The following is a 21,563-nucleotide window of genomic DNA, read 5'->3' as shown; positions in this document are numbered from 1 at the left end:
CTCCTCTGAAGAAATGCTCTTCAGGCCCAGACAGTTTTACTAGCAAATTCTAGCAAACATTTAAGAAGAAATAACACCAATTTTACAAAATAAAAAATAAAAGGGAGGAAACACTTCCCAGCTTATTTTATAAGAGCAGCATACTCTAATAACAAAACCAGATATAGAAAGTACAAGGGGGAAAGAATTACAAATATTTTACATGAACAAGGAGACAGACATCCTTAACAAATATTAGCAAACTGAATACACTATGATCAAATGGGGGTTTATTGTGAGAATGCAACTTTGATCTAACACTCAAAAATCAATCAGTGTAGTTCACCATTTAACAGTTTAAAGAAGACAAACAACATGATTATATCAATTGATGAAGAAAACACATTTGAGAAAATTCAACCCATTCGTAATAAAAAATTCTTAGCAAACTAGGAATAGAAGGGAACTTTGTCAATCTGATGAGAGAAATTGACAAAAATCTTGCAGCTAACATCGTATTTAGTGGTGAGAGATTGAATTCTTTCTCCCTAAGTTTGGGAACAAGATAAGGATGTCCATCTTTACTACTCCTGTTCCTCATTAAATCGAAATTCTACCCAAGGTAATAAGGCTAGAAATAGAAATAAAAAATATGGAAGAGAGAGGAAGAAATGAAACTGTCCCTATTCACAGGTGATATGATTGTTGACAGATAATTTCAAGATATCTACAAAGGACCCTTTAGAAATAATAAGTGAGTTTCAAGGTTGCATAGTACAAGGTCAGCACACAAAAATAAATTGTATTTCTGTATACTACTAAACAATTGGAAACCTAAATTGTTTTTAAAAAGTAACATTTACAATAGTGCCTTCCCAGATTATACTTATAAATCTTATAAAAATATAAATCTTATAAAATATGTATAGGATTTATATACTGAAAACTACAAAATGTTGATGAAAGTGATCAGAGAAGACCTGAAAGAGTAGAGAAAAACCATGTACCTGGATTGGAAGTCTCAAAAAAGTAAAGATGTCAGTTTTTTTCCCCAAATAATTTATATATTTAACATAATCACTATCAAAGCCCCAGCAGGAGTTTTACAGATATAGACAAAAATACATGAACTTTATATGAAAAGTCATGGGAACTAGAATAGTCAGAGCAATTAAAAGAAAAAAAAGAATAACATTGGAGAAATCACTGTACTTGATTTTAAGACTTTGAAAAGCTACAGCAATAAAGACCAGTGTGGTAATTGTGAAGGGATGGACACATTAAGCAAAACAATATAATAGCCCAGAAATAGAAACACACTAATATGGCTAACTGATTTTTTTTTCATTTATAACAACCTTATAGAGATATAATTCAAGTAGCATAATATTCACCCATTTAAAGTATATACAGTTTAGTGATGTCTAGTGTATTCACAAACTTGTATAACAATCACTAAAATCTAATTTTAGAACGTTTTCACCACCTTAGAAACGTCCCTATGCCCATTAGCAGTCACTCCCCATTTCCTTCTTTCCCAGCTCTGGTAACCACTACTCTACTTTTTGTCTCTATAGCTGTGAATATGCTAGACATTTCATATAAATGGAATCAAACAGTATGTGGACTTGAGTTTGAAGGGAAGTAGGTGTGGCTGCAAAGGGCCCATGAAGGATCTTGGTTGTGATAAGAATATTTTGTATCTTGACTGTGTCAATGTCAGTATCCTGGTTGTGACTTTGTAGTATAGTTTTGCAAGGTGTTATCCTTACAGGCAACCAGGTAAAGGGTACATGGTAAATTATTATATATTATCTCTATGTTATTTCTTACAACTGAATGTGAATCTATGCTTATCTCAAGATAAAACATTTGTTTAAAAAAAAAAAGAAAGAAAGAAACAACTGCATGGCCTGAAAGGTTGAACTGGATTTCTCAACCTTGGCATTGACCTTTTAGACTGGATAGTTCTTTTTTGTGTGGGTTGTCCTGTGCCTTATAGGATGTTTAGCAGTATCTTTGGCCTCTACCCCCTAGATGCCAGTAGCACTCCCTTGGTAATGACAACCAAAAAGGTGCCCAGACATTGCCAAATGTCCCCTGAGGGGTAAAATTGCCTCAGTTGAAAACCGTTGTGTTGATACTGTTATTGATCTCTACCTTAGTGCTAATATTATGAGGTACTTTCCTTAATACATTTTCCTTGTGACAAAATTTTGAAAAACATTAAAAGTCATATACAGCAAAGAATGATAGACACTTTCGTCCTTGTGAGCATATCTTTGCATTAACTCTCCATACCTTAGCATATTAGCTCATTTGTTTCCATATTCTCTCAGACATTTTATTCTATAATGAAGGCTGAATACCATAAATTGTTCACAGTACCTGTTTTTAGATTCCCAATGTTTATTTACCATACAAGAAAATGTTCTAATTCTCCAAGAATAATGATGATATAGTTTCAAATCTATTTATAGAGAAGGCTATGGCAACAACAATAAAAAAAAATCTATGCCCAATATATTGCTCATTATATGTCATCAAGGTAGTTCAACATAGCTTCATTATCTAGCAGAGGGACTCTTCACTAATTACATTGAATAAGTAAAAAATATTATAAAATATCAAGAAAGAAGGAGAATTACATTAGAAAAGTATTATGTCTAAAGTAAGAAGAGCAAAGGTTGTTGATTAAGCAATAAAGGTTATTGAGTAACATGAATTGTTGGAAAGGAGGGGTGTCTTCTTGGTTCCTATATCCCTTTCTTTATATTTCTCATATCACACTTCTCATATTATTTAAACGTATTGTATACATTTAAATTAGAGTTTGGCTAACTATGTCTTATTGGTCAAATCTGGCCTACCACTTGTTTTTCTAAATAATGTTATCTGGGACACAGCCATGCCCATTCATTTACATATTGTCTATTTTTGCTTTTGTGTTACAATGGCAGAGTTTAGTTGTTGCAACAGAGACTGGCCCAGAAAGCCTAAAACATTTGCTATCTAGCTTTTTACAAAAAGAAGTTGGCAATGCCCATGTAAACTATAAACAAATTCTGACTAGAATATTAGACTACAAATTCTTTGGGAAAGAAGGAGCCGAGCCATATCATTCATTTGTTTCTTCTTCATATTTGACTCATATACAGAAATGCAAATGATGTTTATTAAATGAAAGAAGAAAAAACAATTTGAAGAAAGGGGAAGAGGAAGAGAAAGAAAAGTTGGAAAGTATAAAGGACTCAGGTAAAAAGAAAAGACTCATGTAAGAAATACTAATTAACTGACTGGCTAGAGCAAGGAGTGACATCTAGAATGTAGTAGGAGATGAAGAAAATTAAACAAAGGGGGGAAAGCTATCATGATTAGTCTTAAACCTTCTAATAGAAATTTTAGTTACCATAAGTAGCAGTACAGTTTCTCTGCCAGGACTTGCCTTAAAAGGCAGCTGGCTGAGGGGAAGCTGACTATGACTCAGAAGGAAAATCACAATGTGTGTGTGCATTGAGCTAAGAGCAAAAGGGACCTGTTTTCCTGTCTCTACTCCCGTACCTGCCAGGAATAAAGGCATACCACTTGTTCTCTAACGCCTTGTTTATAATACAGATTAAAAAAGCGGTATCAATCTGAAGGCAGGGCACTAAATCAAAAAATATTAAAGATCTCTTGCATCTTTAATGTTTACGGTTCTAGTCAGTAAGGCTCTGTATTCACTTTAGTATGCTGGTGGTTTCTGTAATGTACTTTTGAAACTTTGTGTTCTACCTCATTTAACTTCCCTTCTTTTCATTATCCTAACTGGAGCCTGTTTTTTTTTTTTTTTTTTTTTAGGATGGCTAAAATTTATTTATTTATTTATTTATTTAATCTGTTTTTTTAAAAATTTTTTGAATTTTATTTTATTTTTTTATACAGCAGGTTCTTATTAGTCAACCATTTTATACACATCAGTGTATACATGTCAATCCCAATCTCCCAATTCATCACACCACCACCAACACCCCCCGCCACTTTCCCCCCTTGGTGTCCATACGTTTGTTCTCTACATCTGTGTCTCAATTTCTGCCCTGCAAACTGGTGCCTCTGTACCATTTTTCTATGTTCCACATATATGCGTTAATATACGATATTTGTTTTTCTCTTTCTGACTTACTTAACTCTGTTTGACAGTCTCTAGATTCACCCACGTCTCTACAGATGACCCAATTTCTTTCCTTTTTATGGTTGAGTAATATTCCATTGTATATATGTACCACTTCTTCTTTATCCATTCATCTGTTGCTGGGCATTTAGGTTGCTTCCATGACCTGGCTGTTGTAAATAGTGCTGCAATGAACATTGGGGTGCATGTTTCTTTTTGAATTATGGTTTTCTCTGGGTATATGCCCAGTAGTGGGATTGCTGGGTCATGTGGTAATTCTAATTTTAGTTTTTTAAGGAACCTGCATACTGTTCTCCATAGTGGCTGTATCAATATACACTCCCACCAACAGTGCAAGAGGGTTCCCTTTTCTCCACACCTTCTCCAGCATTTGTTTGTAGATTTTCTGATGACGCCCATTCTAACTGGTGTGAGATGATACCTCATTGTAGTTTTGATTTGCATTTCTCTAATAATTAGTGATGTTGAGCAGCTTTTCATGTGCTTCTTGGCCAGCTGTACATCCTCTTTGGCAAAATGTCTATTTAGGTCTTCTGCCCATTTTCGGATTGGGTTGTTTGTTTTTTTTTAATATTGAGCTGTTTATATATTTTGGAGATTAACCCTTTGTCTGTTGATTCGTTTGCAAATATTTTCTCCCATTCTGAGGGTTGTCTTTTCATCTTGTGTGTAGTTTCCTTTGCTTTGCAAAAGCTTTTAAGTTTAATTAAGTCCCATTTGTTTATTTTTGTTTTTATTTCCATTACTCTAGGAGGTGGATCAAAAAAGATCTTGCTGTGATTTATGTCAAAGAGTGTCCTTCCTATGTTTTCCTCTAAGAGTTTTATAGTGTCCGGTCTTATATTTAGGTCTCAAATCCATTTTGAGTTTATTTTTGTGTATGGTGTTAGGGAGTGTTCTAATTTCATTCTTTTACATGTAGCTGTCCAGCTTTGCCAGCACCACTTATTGAAGAGACTGTCTTTTCTCCATTGTATATCCTTGCCTCATTTGTCATAGATTAGTTGGCCATAAGTGTGTGGGTTTATCTCTGTGCTGTCTATCCTGTTCCATTGATCTATATTTCTGTTTTTGTGCCATATTGTCTTGATTACTGTAGCTTTGTAGTATAGTGTGAAGTCAGGGAATCTGATTCCTCCATGTCCGTTTTTTTCCCTCAAGACTGCTTTAGCTATTTGGGGTCTTTTGTGTCTCCATACAAATTTTAAGATTTTTTGTTCCAGTTCTGTAAAAAGTGCCATTGGTAATTTGATAGAGATTGCATTGAATCTGTATATTGCTTTGGGTAGTATAGTCATTTTCACAATGTTGATTCTTCCAATCCAAGAACGTGGTATATCTCTCCATCTGTTTGTATCATCTTTAATTTCTTTCATCAGTGTCTTATAGTTTTCTGCATACAGGTCTTTTGTCTCCTTAGGTAGGTTTATTCTTAGGTATTTTATTCTTTTTGTTGCAATGGTAAATGGGAGTGTTTCCTTAATTTCTCTTTCAGATTTTTCATCATTAGCGTATAGGAATGCAAGAGATTTCTGTGCATTAATTTTTTATCCTGCAACCTTACCAAATTCACTGATTAGCTCTAGTAGTTTTCTGGTGGCATCTTTAGGATTCTCTATGTATAGTATCATGTCATCTGCAAACAGTGACAGTTTTACTTCTTCTTTTCCAATTTGTATTTCTTTTATTTCTTTTTCTTCTCTGATTGCCATGGCTAGGACTTGCAAAACTATGTTGAATAATACTGCTGAGAGTGGACATCCTTGTCTTGTTCCTGATCTTAGTGGAAATGGTTTCAGTTTTTCACCATTGAGACTAATGTTTGCTTTGGGTTTGTTGTATATGGCATTTATTATGTTGAGGTAGGTTCCCTCTGTGCCCATGTTCTGGAGAATTGTTATCATAAATGGGTTTTGAATTTTGTCAAAAGCTTTTTCGGCATCTATTGAGATGATCATATAGTTTTATTCTTCATTTGTTAATATGGTGTATCACATTGATTGATTTGCATATATTGAAGAACCCTTGCATCCCTGGGATAAATCCCACTTGATCATGGTGTATGATCCTTTTAATGTGTTGTTGGATTCTGTTTTCTAGTATTTTGTTGAGGATTTTTCCATGTATATTCATCAGTGATATTGGTCTGTAATTTTCTTTCTTTGTAGTATCTTTGTCTGGTTTTGGTATCAGGGTGATGGTGGCTTTGTAGAATGAATTTGGGAGTGTTCCTTCCTCTGCAGTTTTTTGGAAGAGTTTGAGAAGGATGGGTGTTAGCTCTTCTCTAAATGTTTGATAGAATTCACCTGTGAAGCCATCTGGTCCTGGACTTTTGTTTGTTGGAAGATTTAAATCACAGTTTCAAATTCATTATTTGTGACTGGTCTGTTCATATTTTCTGTTTCTTCCTGGTTCAGGCTTGGAAGGTAATACCTTTCTACGAATTTGTCCATTTCTTCCAGGTTGTCCATTTTATTGGCATAGAGTTGCTTGTAGTAGTCTCTTAGGATGCTTTGTATTTCTGCAGTGTCTGTTGTAACTTCTCCTTTTTCATTTCTAATTTTATTGACTTGAGTCCTCTCTCTCTTTTTTTTGATGAGTCTGGGTAATGGTTTATCAATTTTGTTTATCTTCTTGAAGTATTGATCTTTGCTATTGTTTTCTTTGTTTCTATTTCATTTATTTCTGCTCTGATCTTTATGATTTCTTTCCTTCTGCTAACTTTGGGTTTTTTGTTCTTCTTTCTCTAGTTCTTTTAGGTGTAGGGTTAGATTGTTTGAGATTTTTCGTGTTTCTTGAGGTAGGCTTGTATTGCCATAAACTTGCCTCTTTGAACTGCTTTTGCTGCATCCCATAGCTTTTGGATCATTGTGTTTTCATTGTCATTTGTCTCTAGGTATTTTTTGATTTCCTCTTTGATTTCTTCAGTGATCTCTTGGTTATTTAGTAATGTATTGTTTAGCCTCCATGTGTTTGTGTTTTTTACGTTTTTTTTTTTTCCTGTAATTGATTTCTAATCTCATAGCATTGTGGTCAGAAAAGATGCTTGATATGATTTCAATTTTCTTAAATTTACTGAGGCTTGATTTGTGACCCAAGATGTGATCTATCCTGGAGAATGTTCCATGCGCACTTGAGAAGGCAGTGTAATATGCTCTTTTTGGATGGAATGTCCTGTAAATATCAATTAAATGTATCTGATGTATTGTGTCATTTAAAGAATGTGTTTCCTTATTAATTTTCTGTTTGGATGACCTGTCCGTTGTTGTAAGTGAGGTGTTAAAGTCCCCTACTATGATTGTGTTACTGTGGATTTCCTCTTGTATAGCTGTTAGCAGTTGCCTTATGTATTGGGGTGCTACTATGTTGGGTGCATATATATTTATAATAGTTACATCTTCTTCTTGGATTGATCCCTTGATCAGTATGTAGTGTCCTTCCTTGTCTCTTGTAACAGTCTTTATTTTAAAGTCTATTTTATCTGATACGAGTATTGTTACTCCAGCTTTCTTTTGATTTTCATTTGCATGGAATATCTTTTTCCATCCCCTCACTTTCAGTCTGAATGTGTCCCTATGTCTGAAGTGGGTCTCTTGTAGATAGCATATATATGGGTCTTGTTTTTGTATCCATTCAGCGAGCCTGTGTGTTTTGGTTGGAGCATTTAATCCATTCACGTTTAAGGTAATTATCGATATGTATGTTCCTATGACCATTTTCTTAATTGTTTTGTTTTTGGAGGTCCTTTTCTTGTTTTTCCCACTTAGAGAAGTTCCTTTAGCATTCGTTATACAGATGGTTGGGTGGTGCTGAATTCTCTTAGCTTTTGCTTGTCTGTAAATCTTTTGATTTCTCCATTGAATCTGAATGGGATCCTTGCCGGGTAGAGTAATCTTGGTTTTAGGTTCTTCCCTTTCATCACTTTAAACATGTCATGCCACTCCCTTCTGGCTTGTAGAGTTTCTCCTGAGAAATCAACTGTTAACCTTATGGGAGTTCCCCTGTATGTTATTTGTTGTTTTTCCCCTTGCTGCTTTCAATAATATTTCTTTGTCTTTAATTTTTGCCAATTTGATTACTATGTGCCTCGGTGTGTTTCTCCTTTGGTTTATCCTGTATGGGACTCTCTGCACTTCCTGGACTTGGGTGGCTATTCCCTTTCCCATGTTAGGGAAGTTTTTGACTATAATCTCTTCAAACATTTTCTTGGGTCCTTTTCTCTTTCTTCTCCTTCTGGGACCCCTATAATGTGAATGTTGTTGCGTTTAATGTTGTCCCAGAGGTCTCTTAGGCTGTCTTCATTCCTTTTCATTGTTTTTTCCTTATTCTGTTCTGCAGCATTGAATTCCACCATTCTGTCTTCCAGGTCACTTATCTGTTCTTCTGCCTCAGTTATTCTGATATTGATTCCTTCTAGTGTATTTTTCATTTCAATTATTGTATTGTTCATCTCTGTTTATTTGTTCTTTAATTCTTCTAGGTCTTTGTTAAACATTTCTTGCATCTTCTCTATCTTTGCCTCCATTGTTTTTCCAAGGTCCTGGATCATCTTCACTCTCATTATTCTGAATTCTTTTTCTGGAAGGTTTCCTATCTCCACTTCATTTAGGTTTTTTTCTGGGGTTTTATCTTGTTCCTTCATCTGGTACATAGCCCTCTGCCTTTTCGTTTTGTCTATCTTTCTGTGAATGTGGTTTTTGTTCCACAGGCTGCAGGACTGTAGTTCTTCTTGCTTCTGCTCTGGAGCCTGTTAAATTGATTCCATTCCATGGATTCCTAGTTCCATTTGGAGTTCTGTTTCCCTCAGCATGATGACTAACCTGTGCCTAAAGCCCAATGCCCTCTATCCTGACTAAGCCTACTTCAGTCTTCTCCCTGGGAGCTACACTCAACAGCATATATTTTAATAATATAATTAAGCTGAGTTTTGTTCCTGGTATCCCTTCTGACCCTAGCTCTTCAATGTCAGAGACACTGATTTTTGAAAGGAATAGCTGCTACCTGAATGAAATCACCTTTACTTGGCTTTCTGGTTTCAGAAAACTAAGTTTTAATTTGTAGGATTTTGTACTTACTGAATTTCAGAAGCCCAACCCTTATAGATATGCAACAGAAAGGCATATAACTAACTAATGAAGTCATTGAGTAACTAAATGAATAAATAACCTAAGAGGTGTGGAAATAAAATCATATCACTAAAGTTTAAGGTCTGACAAACATGACTTGTTTAGGTAATTTAAGCTCATATGCTCCACTGCAATGTGCTTCCTAAAAGATGAAAGTCCAAATATATATATAATCAAGATACCTTAAAGATAGCTAATATGCTAGTATAATTTGAATATGAAGAAATTGAAAGAAAATTATTAAAAATAACTTGGCTGGTGGGCAAGTGAGTAGCCTAGGAAGGTATAGATCATGCTATTGATTCCTAGTCCAAAAATCATTCCATTAACAGACACTACCAGGTGAATTAATGGAACTGAGTTGGTTACAAAGAATGGCCTTAGAAACTTTAGACCACTTTCCTTGTGCTCAAGAATTGCCATATGATGATGGGTCCTAGTCAAACTAGCTCTAGATATCTGGAATTTTAAAAAGAGAGTGATCGATCCTATGATTAGTTTAGTTCCACTGCCTAATCTCCCTAATTTAATGTCAACTGATCAGTAACTTTAATTAAAACCAAGTAGTAAACTTCGAACTCTGAGATATTTTTTACCTGACTATGGCTAGTGGCCAAATGATGACATAGTATAGAAAATGTGAATCTTATAATGATAAATACTTAGAAGGTTTTGGCAGAAGTTATTCAACACTTTAATAATTAAGCTATAGTTCTGGCATTTTTGTTATGATTAACTTCAGTAGTTTCCAAAAAAGCTTTTTCTCTATCATTTTTTTGCAGGTCCATGTGTTTTACTAATTCATTAAAAATTAGTAAGTAATGAACTGTAGAACAGCCCATTTCAGGACCTCTGCAAGGTTTCTGGGAAATGAAGTAATGCCAGTACTTTCATGTCATGTCGTCCCCCCACCCAAGGAGAAGTTCCCATTAGGAGTTTGCCATAGCAACCTAGCAGTGAACTCTACACTGGTGCATTCATAAATTGACACTAGGGCTTGGTATTTTCAGATATGTACTAAATAGAGTTAGCTTTTCTTTTTGCCTATCAAGTTTGAATTCTCAGTCCCTTTTCTTTACTCTTTTGTGCTTAATTGGCTTCCCTGCACTCTTCAAGGGGATGGAGTTTTGTGAAAATAACTCTTGGAAATGTGGTTGGGTGTATAGCTCATCCACTCATTAACTTGGCAAGTATACAATGATAACCTACTCTAGGCAAGACAACAATTAATTAGATAAAATATTGCTACTCAGGTAATGAACTTATTCCATGGAGCTGAGCGGCTCACAAAGAATGGCCTTAGAATTCACCGGAGAATTCTACCAAGCATACAAAGAAGAACTCATACCTATCCTTCTCAAACTCTTCCAAAAGACTGAAGGGGGGGAATACTCCCAAAGTCGTTTTATGAAGCCACCATCACCCTGATACCAAAACCAGACAAAGACACTACAAGAAAAGTAAATTACAGCCCAATATCTCTGATGAACATAGAAGCAAAAATCTTCAACAAAATAGCAAACAAACAATCCAACAACACATAAGAAGGATCATACACTATGATCAAGTTGGATTCATTCCAGGGTCACAAGTATGGTTCAACATAAGCAAATTAATCAATATGATATACCACATCAACAAAAAAGAAAATACAAAAAACCCCCAAAAAACACATGATCCTCTCAATTGATGCAGTAAAAGCATCTGATTGATAAAATTCAACATCTATTCATGATAAAAACTCTCACCAAAATGGGTATAGAGGGAATATATCTCAGCATAATAAAAGCCATTTAAGACAAACCCATTATATATTACTTAAGGATGAAAAGCTGAAAGCCTCCCTGCTGAATTCTGGAAGAAGAATGCCCACTCTCACCACTTCTATTCAACATAGTATTGGAAGTCCTAGCCACAGCAATCAAACAAGAAATAAAAGGTATCCAGATTGGAAGGGAAGAGGTAAAATTGTCATTGTATGCAGATGACATGATACACTATATAGAAAATCCTAAAGACTCCACACAAAAACTATTAGAACTGATAAATGAATTCATCATGGTAGCAGTATACAAGATCGATATACAGAAATCTGTTGTATTTCTTTACACAAATAATGAAATATCAGAAAGAGAAAGTAAAAAAAAAATCCCATTTAAAATAGCATCAAAAAAATACCTAGGAATAAACCTTACCAAGGATGTGAAAGACTTACTTATACGCTGAAAACTATAAAACATTTATAAAGGAAATTGAAGGATGATACAAAGAAATGGAAATATATCCCATGCTTTTGGATTGGAAGAATTAATATTGTTAAAATGGGCATACTACCCAAAGCAATTTACAGATTTAATGTGATCCCTATCAAATTACTCATGATATTTTTCACAGAGCTCGAACAAATAATCAAAATTTATATGGAAACAGAAAAGATCCAGAATTGCCAAAGCAATTATGAGGAAAAAGAACAAAGGTGGAGGTATAACCCTTGCAGACTCTAGACAATATTACAAAACTACAGTAACCAAAACAGCGTGGTATTGGCACAAAAACAGACATAGATCAATGGAACAGAATAGAGAGCCAAGAAATAAACCCACACACCTATGGTCAATTAATCTATGACAAAGGAGGCAAGAATATAAAATGGAGAAAAGACAATTTCTTTAGCAAGCAGTGCTGGGAAAGCTGGATAGCCTCGTGTAAATCAATGAAGTTAGAACACTCCCTCACAGCATACACAAAAATAAATTAAAAATGGCTTAAAGACTTAAGTGTAAGACATGGCACCATAAAACTCCTAGAAGAGAACATAGGCAAAACATTCTGGGACATAAATCATAGCAATATCTTAAATCAGTCTCCCAAGGCAAAAGAAATAAAAGCAAATGTAAACAAATGGGATCTAATCAAACTTACAAGCTTTTGCACAGCCAAGGAAACCATAAGCAAAAAGAAAAGACCACCTATGGACTGGGAGAAGATATTTGCAAACAATGTGACCAACAAGGGGTTAATTTCCAAAATATACGAATAGCTCATATAATTCAATATAAAAAAAACAATCGAAAAGTGGGCAGAAACCTAAATATACATTTCTCCAAAGAAGACATGCAGATGACCAACAGGAACATGAAAAGATGCTCAGTGTTGCTAATTATTAGAGAAATGCCAATCAAAACTACAATGAAGTATCATCTCACACAAGTCAGAATGGCCGTCATCAAAAGTCTACAAATAATAAATGCTGGAGAGGGTGTGAAGAAAAGGGAACCCTCATACACTGTTGGAGGGAATGTAAATTGGTGCAGCCACTATGGAAAACAGTCTGGAAGTTCCTTCGAAAGCTAAAATTAGAGCTACCATATGATCCAGCAGTCCCACTCCTGAGCATATATCCGCAAAAGACGAAAACTAATTCAAAAAGATACATGCATCCCAACGTTCATAGCAGCACTGTTCACAATTGTCAAGACATGGAAGCAACCTAAATGTCCATCAACTGATAAATGGATAAAGAAGATGTGGTATATATATACACAATGGAATATTACTCAGCCATAAAAAGGAATGAAATAATGTCATTTGCAACAACATGGATGGACCTAGAGATTATCATACTAAGTGAAGTCAGGCAGAGAAAGACAAATACTATATAATATCATCACTATATGTGGCATCTGAAAAAAATACAAATAACTTATTTACAAAACAGAAACAGACTCACAAACATGTAAAACAAATTTACGGTTACCAAAAGGGAAAGGGGAGGAGGAAGGATAAATTAGGAGTATGAGATTAAGAGATACACACCACTATATATAAAATCGATGGGCTCAAGGACTTGCTGTATGTATGTGGAACTGTATTCAATGTCTTGTAATAACCTATATTTGAAAATAATCTGAAGCTGTATATCTGAAACTAACACAATATTATAAATTGACTACAGTTATGTAAGTAAAAATAAAACCAAATAAAATAAACCAAAAAGAAAAAAATAAGAATGGCCTCAGAAGCTTCAGAATAATTTCCTTGTGCTCAAGAACTGCCGTATGACAATGGGTCCCAGTCAACTAGGCTCTAGATATCTGGAACTTTTTAAAAGGGATCTTACCATCAGGTTAGTTCCACTAGGGTAATCTCCTTAATTTCAAATCAACTGGTTAGTAACCTTAATTACATCTGCAAAATCCCCTTTTCTGGGACTTCCCTGGTGATCCAGTGATTACAACTTCACCTTCCAATGCAGGGGGTGCAGGTTCGATCCTGGTCGGGGAGCTAAGAACCCACATGCCTTATGGGCAAAAAACCAAAACATAAAACAAGCAATATTGTAACAAATTCAATAAAGACTTTAAAAATGGTCCACATTAAAAAAAATCCCCTTTTCCATGTAAAAGGGTTTTGCTTTGTTTTTGCTTTTAATTTAAGAGACATTAGGGTACCATGGTGGAAATCTTAGAAACTTCACCAAATATAGTTGGTGAGCCCTGCCCATCCCTGGGCAACTGCAAGTTCTTGATAGTTTCTAGGGAGCAACCCTGACACAGTATTTCACATCCTGCTCTCTTTTTGAATCCTGATTCTGCTTATAGCATCATGCATGTGCACCTGAATAATGCAGTTAGGAGTGCTCAGTGGATCCATCTGCAGATCATCATTTTATATTCTGCACTCACATTCACCAATCAACTACAGATTTGAAATAACAAGGATAATGTTTAAAACCCTCTTTGCAAATTCATTCAGCCTTGAATTTATATACTCACCATTGTACTTTCTACAGGCACTTAAAATTTATCATTCACTACATGTATACCCACTGGAAAATAACAAGACTGAGCCAGAAGAAAGCTATAAGCACAGTTTTAGGCAATGAGTTTGAAATAGTGGGCAATCAAGGACAAAGGTTTTTTTCCAGAGGTGCTGGAAGAGTCTTTGAGTTCTCACTTTTAGGAGAGGCACCTAGTTGACAGTAGAGAAACTGGCTGACAGGTAATGACCAGGCTGTATTCCCTACCAGCACAAAACAATGTGGACAAAATCCATTCCTGCTAGGTAGAGATTTTTAGAGTGGCTAGCCCTTAATGCTCCTGGCTCCAGGAAAATGCCCAAAGTGTATCCATGTGTTAGGTCAAGTCATCCAGAAAGAAAACCTGAGCCAAGGATTCAAGTGCAAGTGATTTATTAAGGCAGCACCCCCAGGAGAAAATGTTAATGGAGTTCAGAATGGGGAGGGAAGAGAACCAAGGAAAGGAGCACTGTCAGGTGAAATTCCAGGCTCAGCCTGTGGAACATAAATTGCAAGTCGGTTTGTCATGTCTCAAGGCAAAGGAACTAGGGTTTGTATCTTTTCACCAAACAAACAGTCTGTAACTCCACGGAGATATAATCTCCCAGGCATTTTCAGCTAGCTCCCCACAAAAGCAAAGTTGCTCCGATAACCCTAGGGCAATCCTTTGAGAGATGTTTGGAGGAAAACATATAGAAGGTGGAGCACACATCTTGGGTAAAGGGGATTGTAGGATCCGGCCAAGGTACCAACTGGGGCCCATTATGTATCTTATTTCTGTAGGTCTCTGGGAAAATGCTCATCTATGTCCTGCAATCCTATCTCTTGCCTCCATGACTCTTCCTGGCTGTTCCTCCGAGAGTCACCCTATTGCTTGTGTGGACTTTTAGGCGGGGAAGTGAGAAAGACATGGACTGAGACAGGAACCAGCGTTGCAAGTTACAACTAGTATAAATAGAAAGAGGTACAAAGGGATTCTGGCTCTGTGGACAAGCTCCTCCAAAAACATTATGTTTATTAATGAGCTGTTGTGGATGTTTTCTAAAGACTAGTGGTGACAAACTGCTTTGGAAGGCAGTGTGTTATGGCAGATAAGAGAGCATGGGCTTCGGCTATGGTAGCACCCATGACCTCTGCCCCTGGCGTTACTCCCTGATGGTTCTCTTACATGGCACAAAGGATTTTGCAGATGTGAGTAAGGTTACTAATTTGGTGACCTTAATTTGGGGAGATTATCCAGGTGGGTCAAACTCATCTGGGTGATTCCTCTCAGAGCCTCCTGGTAAGATGCCAGCATACCTAACCCATTGATTTCAGCCCAAGCAAAGAACTACAGTTGAGGCCACCCTGAACATCTGACCTACAGAACTGTAAGATAATAAACAGGTGCTTCTTTAAGATGCTAAAGTTGTGGTAATTTGTAAAGCAGTAATAGAATACTAACATGCTCAATTCAAATTCTAACATTGTTACTGCCAAAGTGCTGTAACTGTATATTAGTTTCCTGAGGCCGCACTGAAACAAAGTACCACAAACCTGGTGAGTTAAAGCAACAGAAATTTAATTTCTCACAGGTTTAGAGGCCTATAGTCTGAAATCATATCACTGGGCCAAAATCAAAATGTCAGTAGGACTGTGCTCCCTCTGGGAACTCTAAGGGAATCCGTCCCTTTACCTCTTCTCTTCTGGTAGTAGCTGTTGGAATTTCTTGCTTGTGGCTGCATCACTCCAATCTCTGTCTCACTTTTATAAGGATACATGTCATTGTATTTAGGGCCCATCTGGATAATCCAGAATAATTCCCCCATCTCAAGATTCTTAACTTAATCACATCATATCTACAAAGATCTTCCCCCTTCCCTTCCCTCCTTTTTTTTGCTAAATAAAGTAACATTAATAGATTCTGGAGATTAGGCCATGATATTTTGGGGGGGAGCCATTTTTTAGTTTTATCACACACTGTGAGAAGTCATTCGTTATCTCTGGATTTCAGTTTCCTCATTGAACAAATGGGGCTGAACATGACTATCTCAAGGGGTTAGTGTAGCAAGAACTAAAATAATGTGTATAAAACATCTACCATAGTGCCTAGAACAGGGTTGACATCCAATGAAGGATAATTATTATTTTTTCCAGAAAAGCTACGATCCGTGGGGACACGGGTATTTGAAAATCCAAGGTGAAAAAAATTAGGATCTGCTAACATAAAGATAGGAGCTCATCTTTCTTTAATCTTTTTGATGCTAGAAATTGTCCATTTATCAGCTGTGTCTGTTTTAGAGAATTGTCAAATGACTGCTGTCTTACCACCATTATAATTCAATTGGATTCCACTTTAACTCTGCAAATGTTCACTCATTCTGCTATGTGCAAGGAACTCTGCTGTTCACCAGGACATGCATATCTAAGCAGGACACAATCTGTGATTTAGTCAGCCTCACAATCCAGCAGGGGAACAAGAGTTTTCCATAAATACTTGCTTCATAGAGCACATAGTATATCCTAAGTCAGTTGAATATTAATTTGGGTATTCCCCATTTTATGAGGTTTGCATCCAAACTTGAAAGCAAATACCATCACCAACAAAAAACAAGTGTTAGATAGAATTTTTAGATTTATGGTCAATGAAACAACGATATGACATAGTAATCATGCATTTTTTTGCATGTGAATTTTCTATAACTTTACAAAAGACATGGTTCTAAGGAAAATCCACATAATAAAGATTTGAAAATAATCACAATCACTTGTTTAATTTACCAGCTATCTAAGCCAAGCCTGCATGCCCCTGCGTCTCACTGTAGGGATGCCTTGGGCTGACTGGAAATCATAAAGAAACAACTGGCTCCTGGACTCTCACTGAATCCTTGGAAATATTTTGTGAAAATTCAGGCATCCTCAATAACATGAATACTTCTGAACTAATTTTTTTTTGCTATAAATATTTTTGTCATAAAACTGTACTTGTGGTATTGCTGTCTATGTTGGCAGTAGTGTTTTAAGTCAACGGAATTTCCTATAAAACAAAACAAAAAGACAGTGACTCACTAATCTGTTTAAAGCAGACAAAACATTAGATAAAATAGCAGAAATTGTTCCAAGGTTTCGTTTTCCCTTTCTTTTCTCTCTGTTTCTTTTCTTTCTTCTACCTCCTCTTTTGTTTTTTGTGCATTTAGACTTCTGAAATTAAATTTGCCTTAGTTTGGTGATACATTAAGGTTAACTGTCTCTGTTAACCCTCAAAATATTCCAATGTGGTCTTCCCTCTCCCATCATCATCTGGTGCTCCATAGACATAAATATAATATAGCATATAGGGACTGGGAAGAAAATGCAATAAAATTAAAATTTATGCAGAGATTTTGTTGTTGTAGAAATCTTTATCTTTTACAAGGGAGGCCAACTGCCAGCAAAAGCAACTGGCAAAATAGCATACAAGCTGGTAAGGTGTTGGATATTAATATTTGAACTATGATTCTTTGAATCTGGTGAGATGGAAATACTTTAACTTATCTTCCCCATGCTAGGTTAACACCTCATGAAACAGACCTGAATAACAGTATATTTCAATGCTCAAAAAGATTCTTTATATATTTGTGGGATAATGCAACTTCCAAGTACAATATTTTTGAAACCATATTGTTAAGCAAATTATTCGATTGATATAGTAGAATTTCAAAGCCACGTATATTATTCTGCTTGATTTGTAACTTCCACAATACAAGCAATTCAGAGGATATAGAAAGAGAAGTTTAAGAAAGACCAGCTTTTTTCTAACTTCAATGTGGGTAGAGTAAATTATGCTTTCCCTTTTGAAAAATGAAAGAAAAAATCAGACACACTTTGTTATTGTTACTATTCCCTGTCTAGGCATAAATTCAGGATACCAGATGAGCATCTATGATCTGACAAGGAAGTAGCAATTTGGCGGCCTTAAGCATGTCTGTATGTCCTGTCATTTTAAAAGTGCCCCACACATTTTGCTCACTACTACAACCAGTTTATGGGTTAATGATGATAAAAGAAGGGCTTGTTCTGGGCTAGGAACAAACATAGAATCATAAAAGACCTGATTCTCATTTAAGACCCACCTCACAGATTTCAGGCTCTCCTCCTTTGCCCTGCCTTTTGTACCTAGCCCCACCTGTAAGGATGTCAGGTAAGGGCACGGTTGAAAGAGTATGATTAGAGATGTCAAAATTCATTTTGCCAGATGTTTTTCTTTTGTTAACAGGGGTCATTTTCCCAGAGGAGTAAAAAGTCTTGCAATTCATTCACTTTGTTTCTCATTTATTTGAATAAAGTTGCCTGACGTAATAGTTAAATAATGCAGATATGCTTGTCAATATCATTATAAAATATGATTCTACTTTAAATAAACCATAATTTTTCTACCTTCTCAGAAGTGACCAACAATAAAAGTGCATATTATACATCTGAAAAATGTGACAAATTAGCTCTCATTGACTCCAACCAGACATTAAAATCTGTTTTTATAGGCTAGAGCCCATGAGCTTCACTGGCCTACATCTAGCAGGGGCAAACTTCTAAAACTTTCAGGATGGGAGAAAATCACCCACATACATTTCAGCAAGTGTTATTACTTCCATTCTAATTTAAGGAGTTAGCAGACCCCTGGATTTTGACAAATTCACCTCTGCAACATGTTACAAAAGAAGAAGAGAAGAAGGCATGGGATTCACATCTGACTCACATCTCACTGTGCAGTCCTGCCAACAGGAGAACAGATTCAGTGCCACAGGCGTGGCACATTACTGCTCTTTGTCCTCTCTCAAACACTGGCATCTAAAAGCATGCTCAATAGTCATCAGATTTCCCAGGTCAGTTTACAAAGAAAAAGAGAAAATATTGCCACCAAAGCTTTGGATCTGGGTACTTGCTACAACAGTGAATTTCTGAAGGTGACAGGTTACATAATGAGTTTGCAGTTAGGATTGCACCTGGCCCTGGAAGGTTGCCATTGCCATGAACAGAGAATATCAGCTCACTTGCACTGGTGAACAACAGACCAGTGCTGCCTTTGCACACTTGATAAGCTGTCCTTGTTATCAGGGACACTGATTCAGCTGTTCCAGCTGTATATGCTATTGTTTGTTCTCTCTTATTTGCTCACCATATATAATGATTTCCTCAGATATGCAAGAGTACTTGGGCTTTGCTTTTATTTAGAAACTGTTTTTCTTTCGTACGTGAGTGGTTGCCGAGCATTCAATTATAGCTGAATTTGAAATGGTTAGGATCCAATTCTAATTGATTTCATTGTAAATCAATAGAGTTTCTAATCAAGCAAAAGAGCTGTCTGAAGTTCAATGCTGACTGACTAGTTAAGTCCCTACCATTTTTACTTATGCCTAAATCAGTAAGTAGTATTTTATTTCATTTTTGACGGGATCTTTTTGTGTCTGGAATTGAGGCATTTACAGCTATTTGTTGACATTAGAATGTGTATTATTTTGTAAACCTGTACATTCCAGGCCAGATAGAAGTACTTGAAATGCAAAAATGATAAACAAAAGAAGTACTCAGGAATATTTTTAAATCTAAGGAACATTTTTGTAGAGGAGGTGAACAAACCCAGCAGCTATTTGACATTAGAGGTTCAGACTGCCCGTTTATGGTGGGTAAGGGAAGTTAAGTGTTATTTTTTTTTAATACATAATGTCATGATTACAGAGCATCACTGCACAGAGGGTGAGGCTTCAGAAGATAGCCAGACAAACCAGTTGTTAAGAGGGTGGCTGACTGGCTGCTTTGCTAAAGATAAATCTTTCCTCTTCCAAATATTCTGAAAAAAAAAGTAGACTAATAGCGAGAAGTGTAGTGATTTGCACATGATCCAAGCCATTGAGTTATTCCTGCCTGTCCTCATTCTGGTTCTTGATTTGCAGGCCAGCTATGCTCTGCAGCTGGAGCAAATTATATCAGCAGAAGTGCTGATGTGACCACAAGTTGACAAAAGGACATGATTTCTAGTAGTGAAAAAGCAACTAGATTTTATGAAATTGTATCTAATAATGTTGTTTAACTCATGGATCCTGCATCTGACGCCTGCTTTTTATCCAGTCCTTTCAGCGGCCCTTTGTTAACAGTCACTCAGAAGAGGAAATAAAATGTAGCCATTGAAATAGAAATTGCTCTACTCTTTTTAATAGCTCAGCTGCAGGCTCTATTGTTTTATTTAATGGATTGTATAACTGAAGTCTCTCCTCCTGATGATTCCCATTTGGCTTCTGAGTCCCCAAACTCTGTCAGAATCTTGGGGGTTCCAGAAAGGAGGGGACCCTGGTGCTTTGCTTGTTCAGAATACAAGTGGGTAGTAAAAGTGATAAGATTCTTTAAAATATATTTCCTGCTCTGGACTCTACAGTACTATGTGCAAGAAGCAGCGATTTCTCATCAAAAGAAAGCAAGATTAGATAGACTGTCCCATGATTCAACAATTTTAGTTCAGGACACAGGAGAAGTTTGCTTGGCTTAAATATACAGGAGGCAAATACGGTTGCTGGCAGTAGAAAGGGGATAAAAAGGAAATAGAAGGACTAGAATAAACAACTGTCTTCTTTCTTGTCAAAATCCCTGTGTTGTCCTCTAATTGAGAGATGTGTTCTCTGCCCTGGGAACCCTCCAGTGCATCTCTTTATCCTCTTGCCTGACTATCCACGGACAGTATATGGGAGTGTACCTGTGAATCATTTGCCTGACTGTCATCCTGAAGGCTGTCATGTGAACATATTATATTTTGAATTATTTAATTTTTGTTTTTGTTTTTTAGAGCAGTTAAAATGTGTCTGGATTTTGCTGGAAGAACTACAGGTGATTTTAAAAATATATATGTTGCTTCTCCTTTTCTAAGATAAAACTGCACTCTGTGTATATTCAAAAGATCAAAGTTAAAAAAAGTGCTTCCTACCTAAGAAAAGTGGTACAAAATACCAAAAAAAGGGATTGACCCCCCCTCCCTGCTTCATATTTATAAATATTTTAAACATGAATGAATTGCAGACTACCTGCAATTTACCTGACTAAAATAAACTGTTATGCTATGGTTCTTGGAGAAAAAAAGCAAAAAGCTTTTATAATTTATTTTTGTCCTGCTTTGATATGTTTCGTCAAAGCAGGTTCATTGTTTTAGGGAGAGGAGGAGAAAGATTTGTTAAATCATGAACTGCTAAGAAGCTTTTCAGCTGACGAAGTTATACAATGTACAAAGCAGTTAAAACAAATCATATGGTATAACCTGTTAAGGGTGTAATTGAGATACATGTAATCATTAACCTTGGAACAGACTGGGAATCCGTTAATGAATCAAATCAATACCCTTTCCACTGATCCATAATAATTTGAAAGAAATGAAAAATTTAACAGTTACTGTACGTGAGGTTATCGTGGGCTGCAATTAGCTAGCCTCCAGGAGATTATGTTACCTAGTTACCAAAAGGTAAGTATAACTTCCGTAGATCTTCTGGAG

This window comes from Mesoplodon mirus, assembly GCF_964341445.2.
Source record: "Mesoplodon mirus genome assembly, chromosome: 5".
Classification (NCBI taxonomy): Eukaryota; Metazoa; Chordata; class Mammalia; order Artiodactyla; family Ziphiidae; genus Mesoplodon; species Mesoplodon mirus.
Note: the sequence above shows the minus strand (reverse complement) of the source record.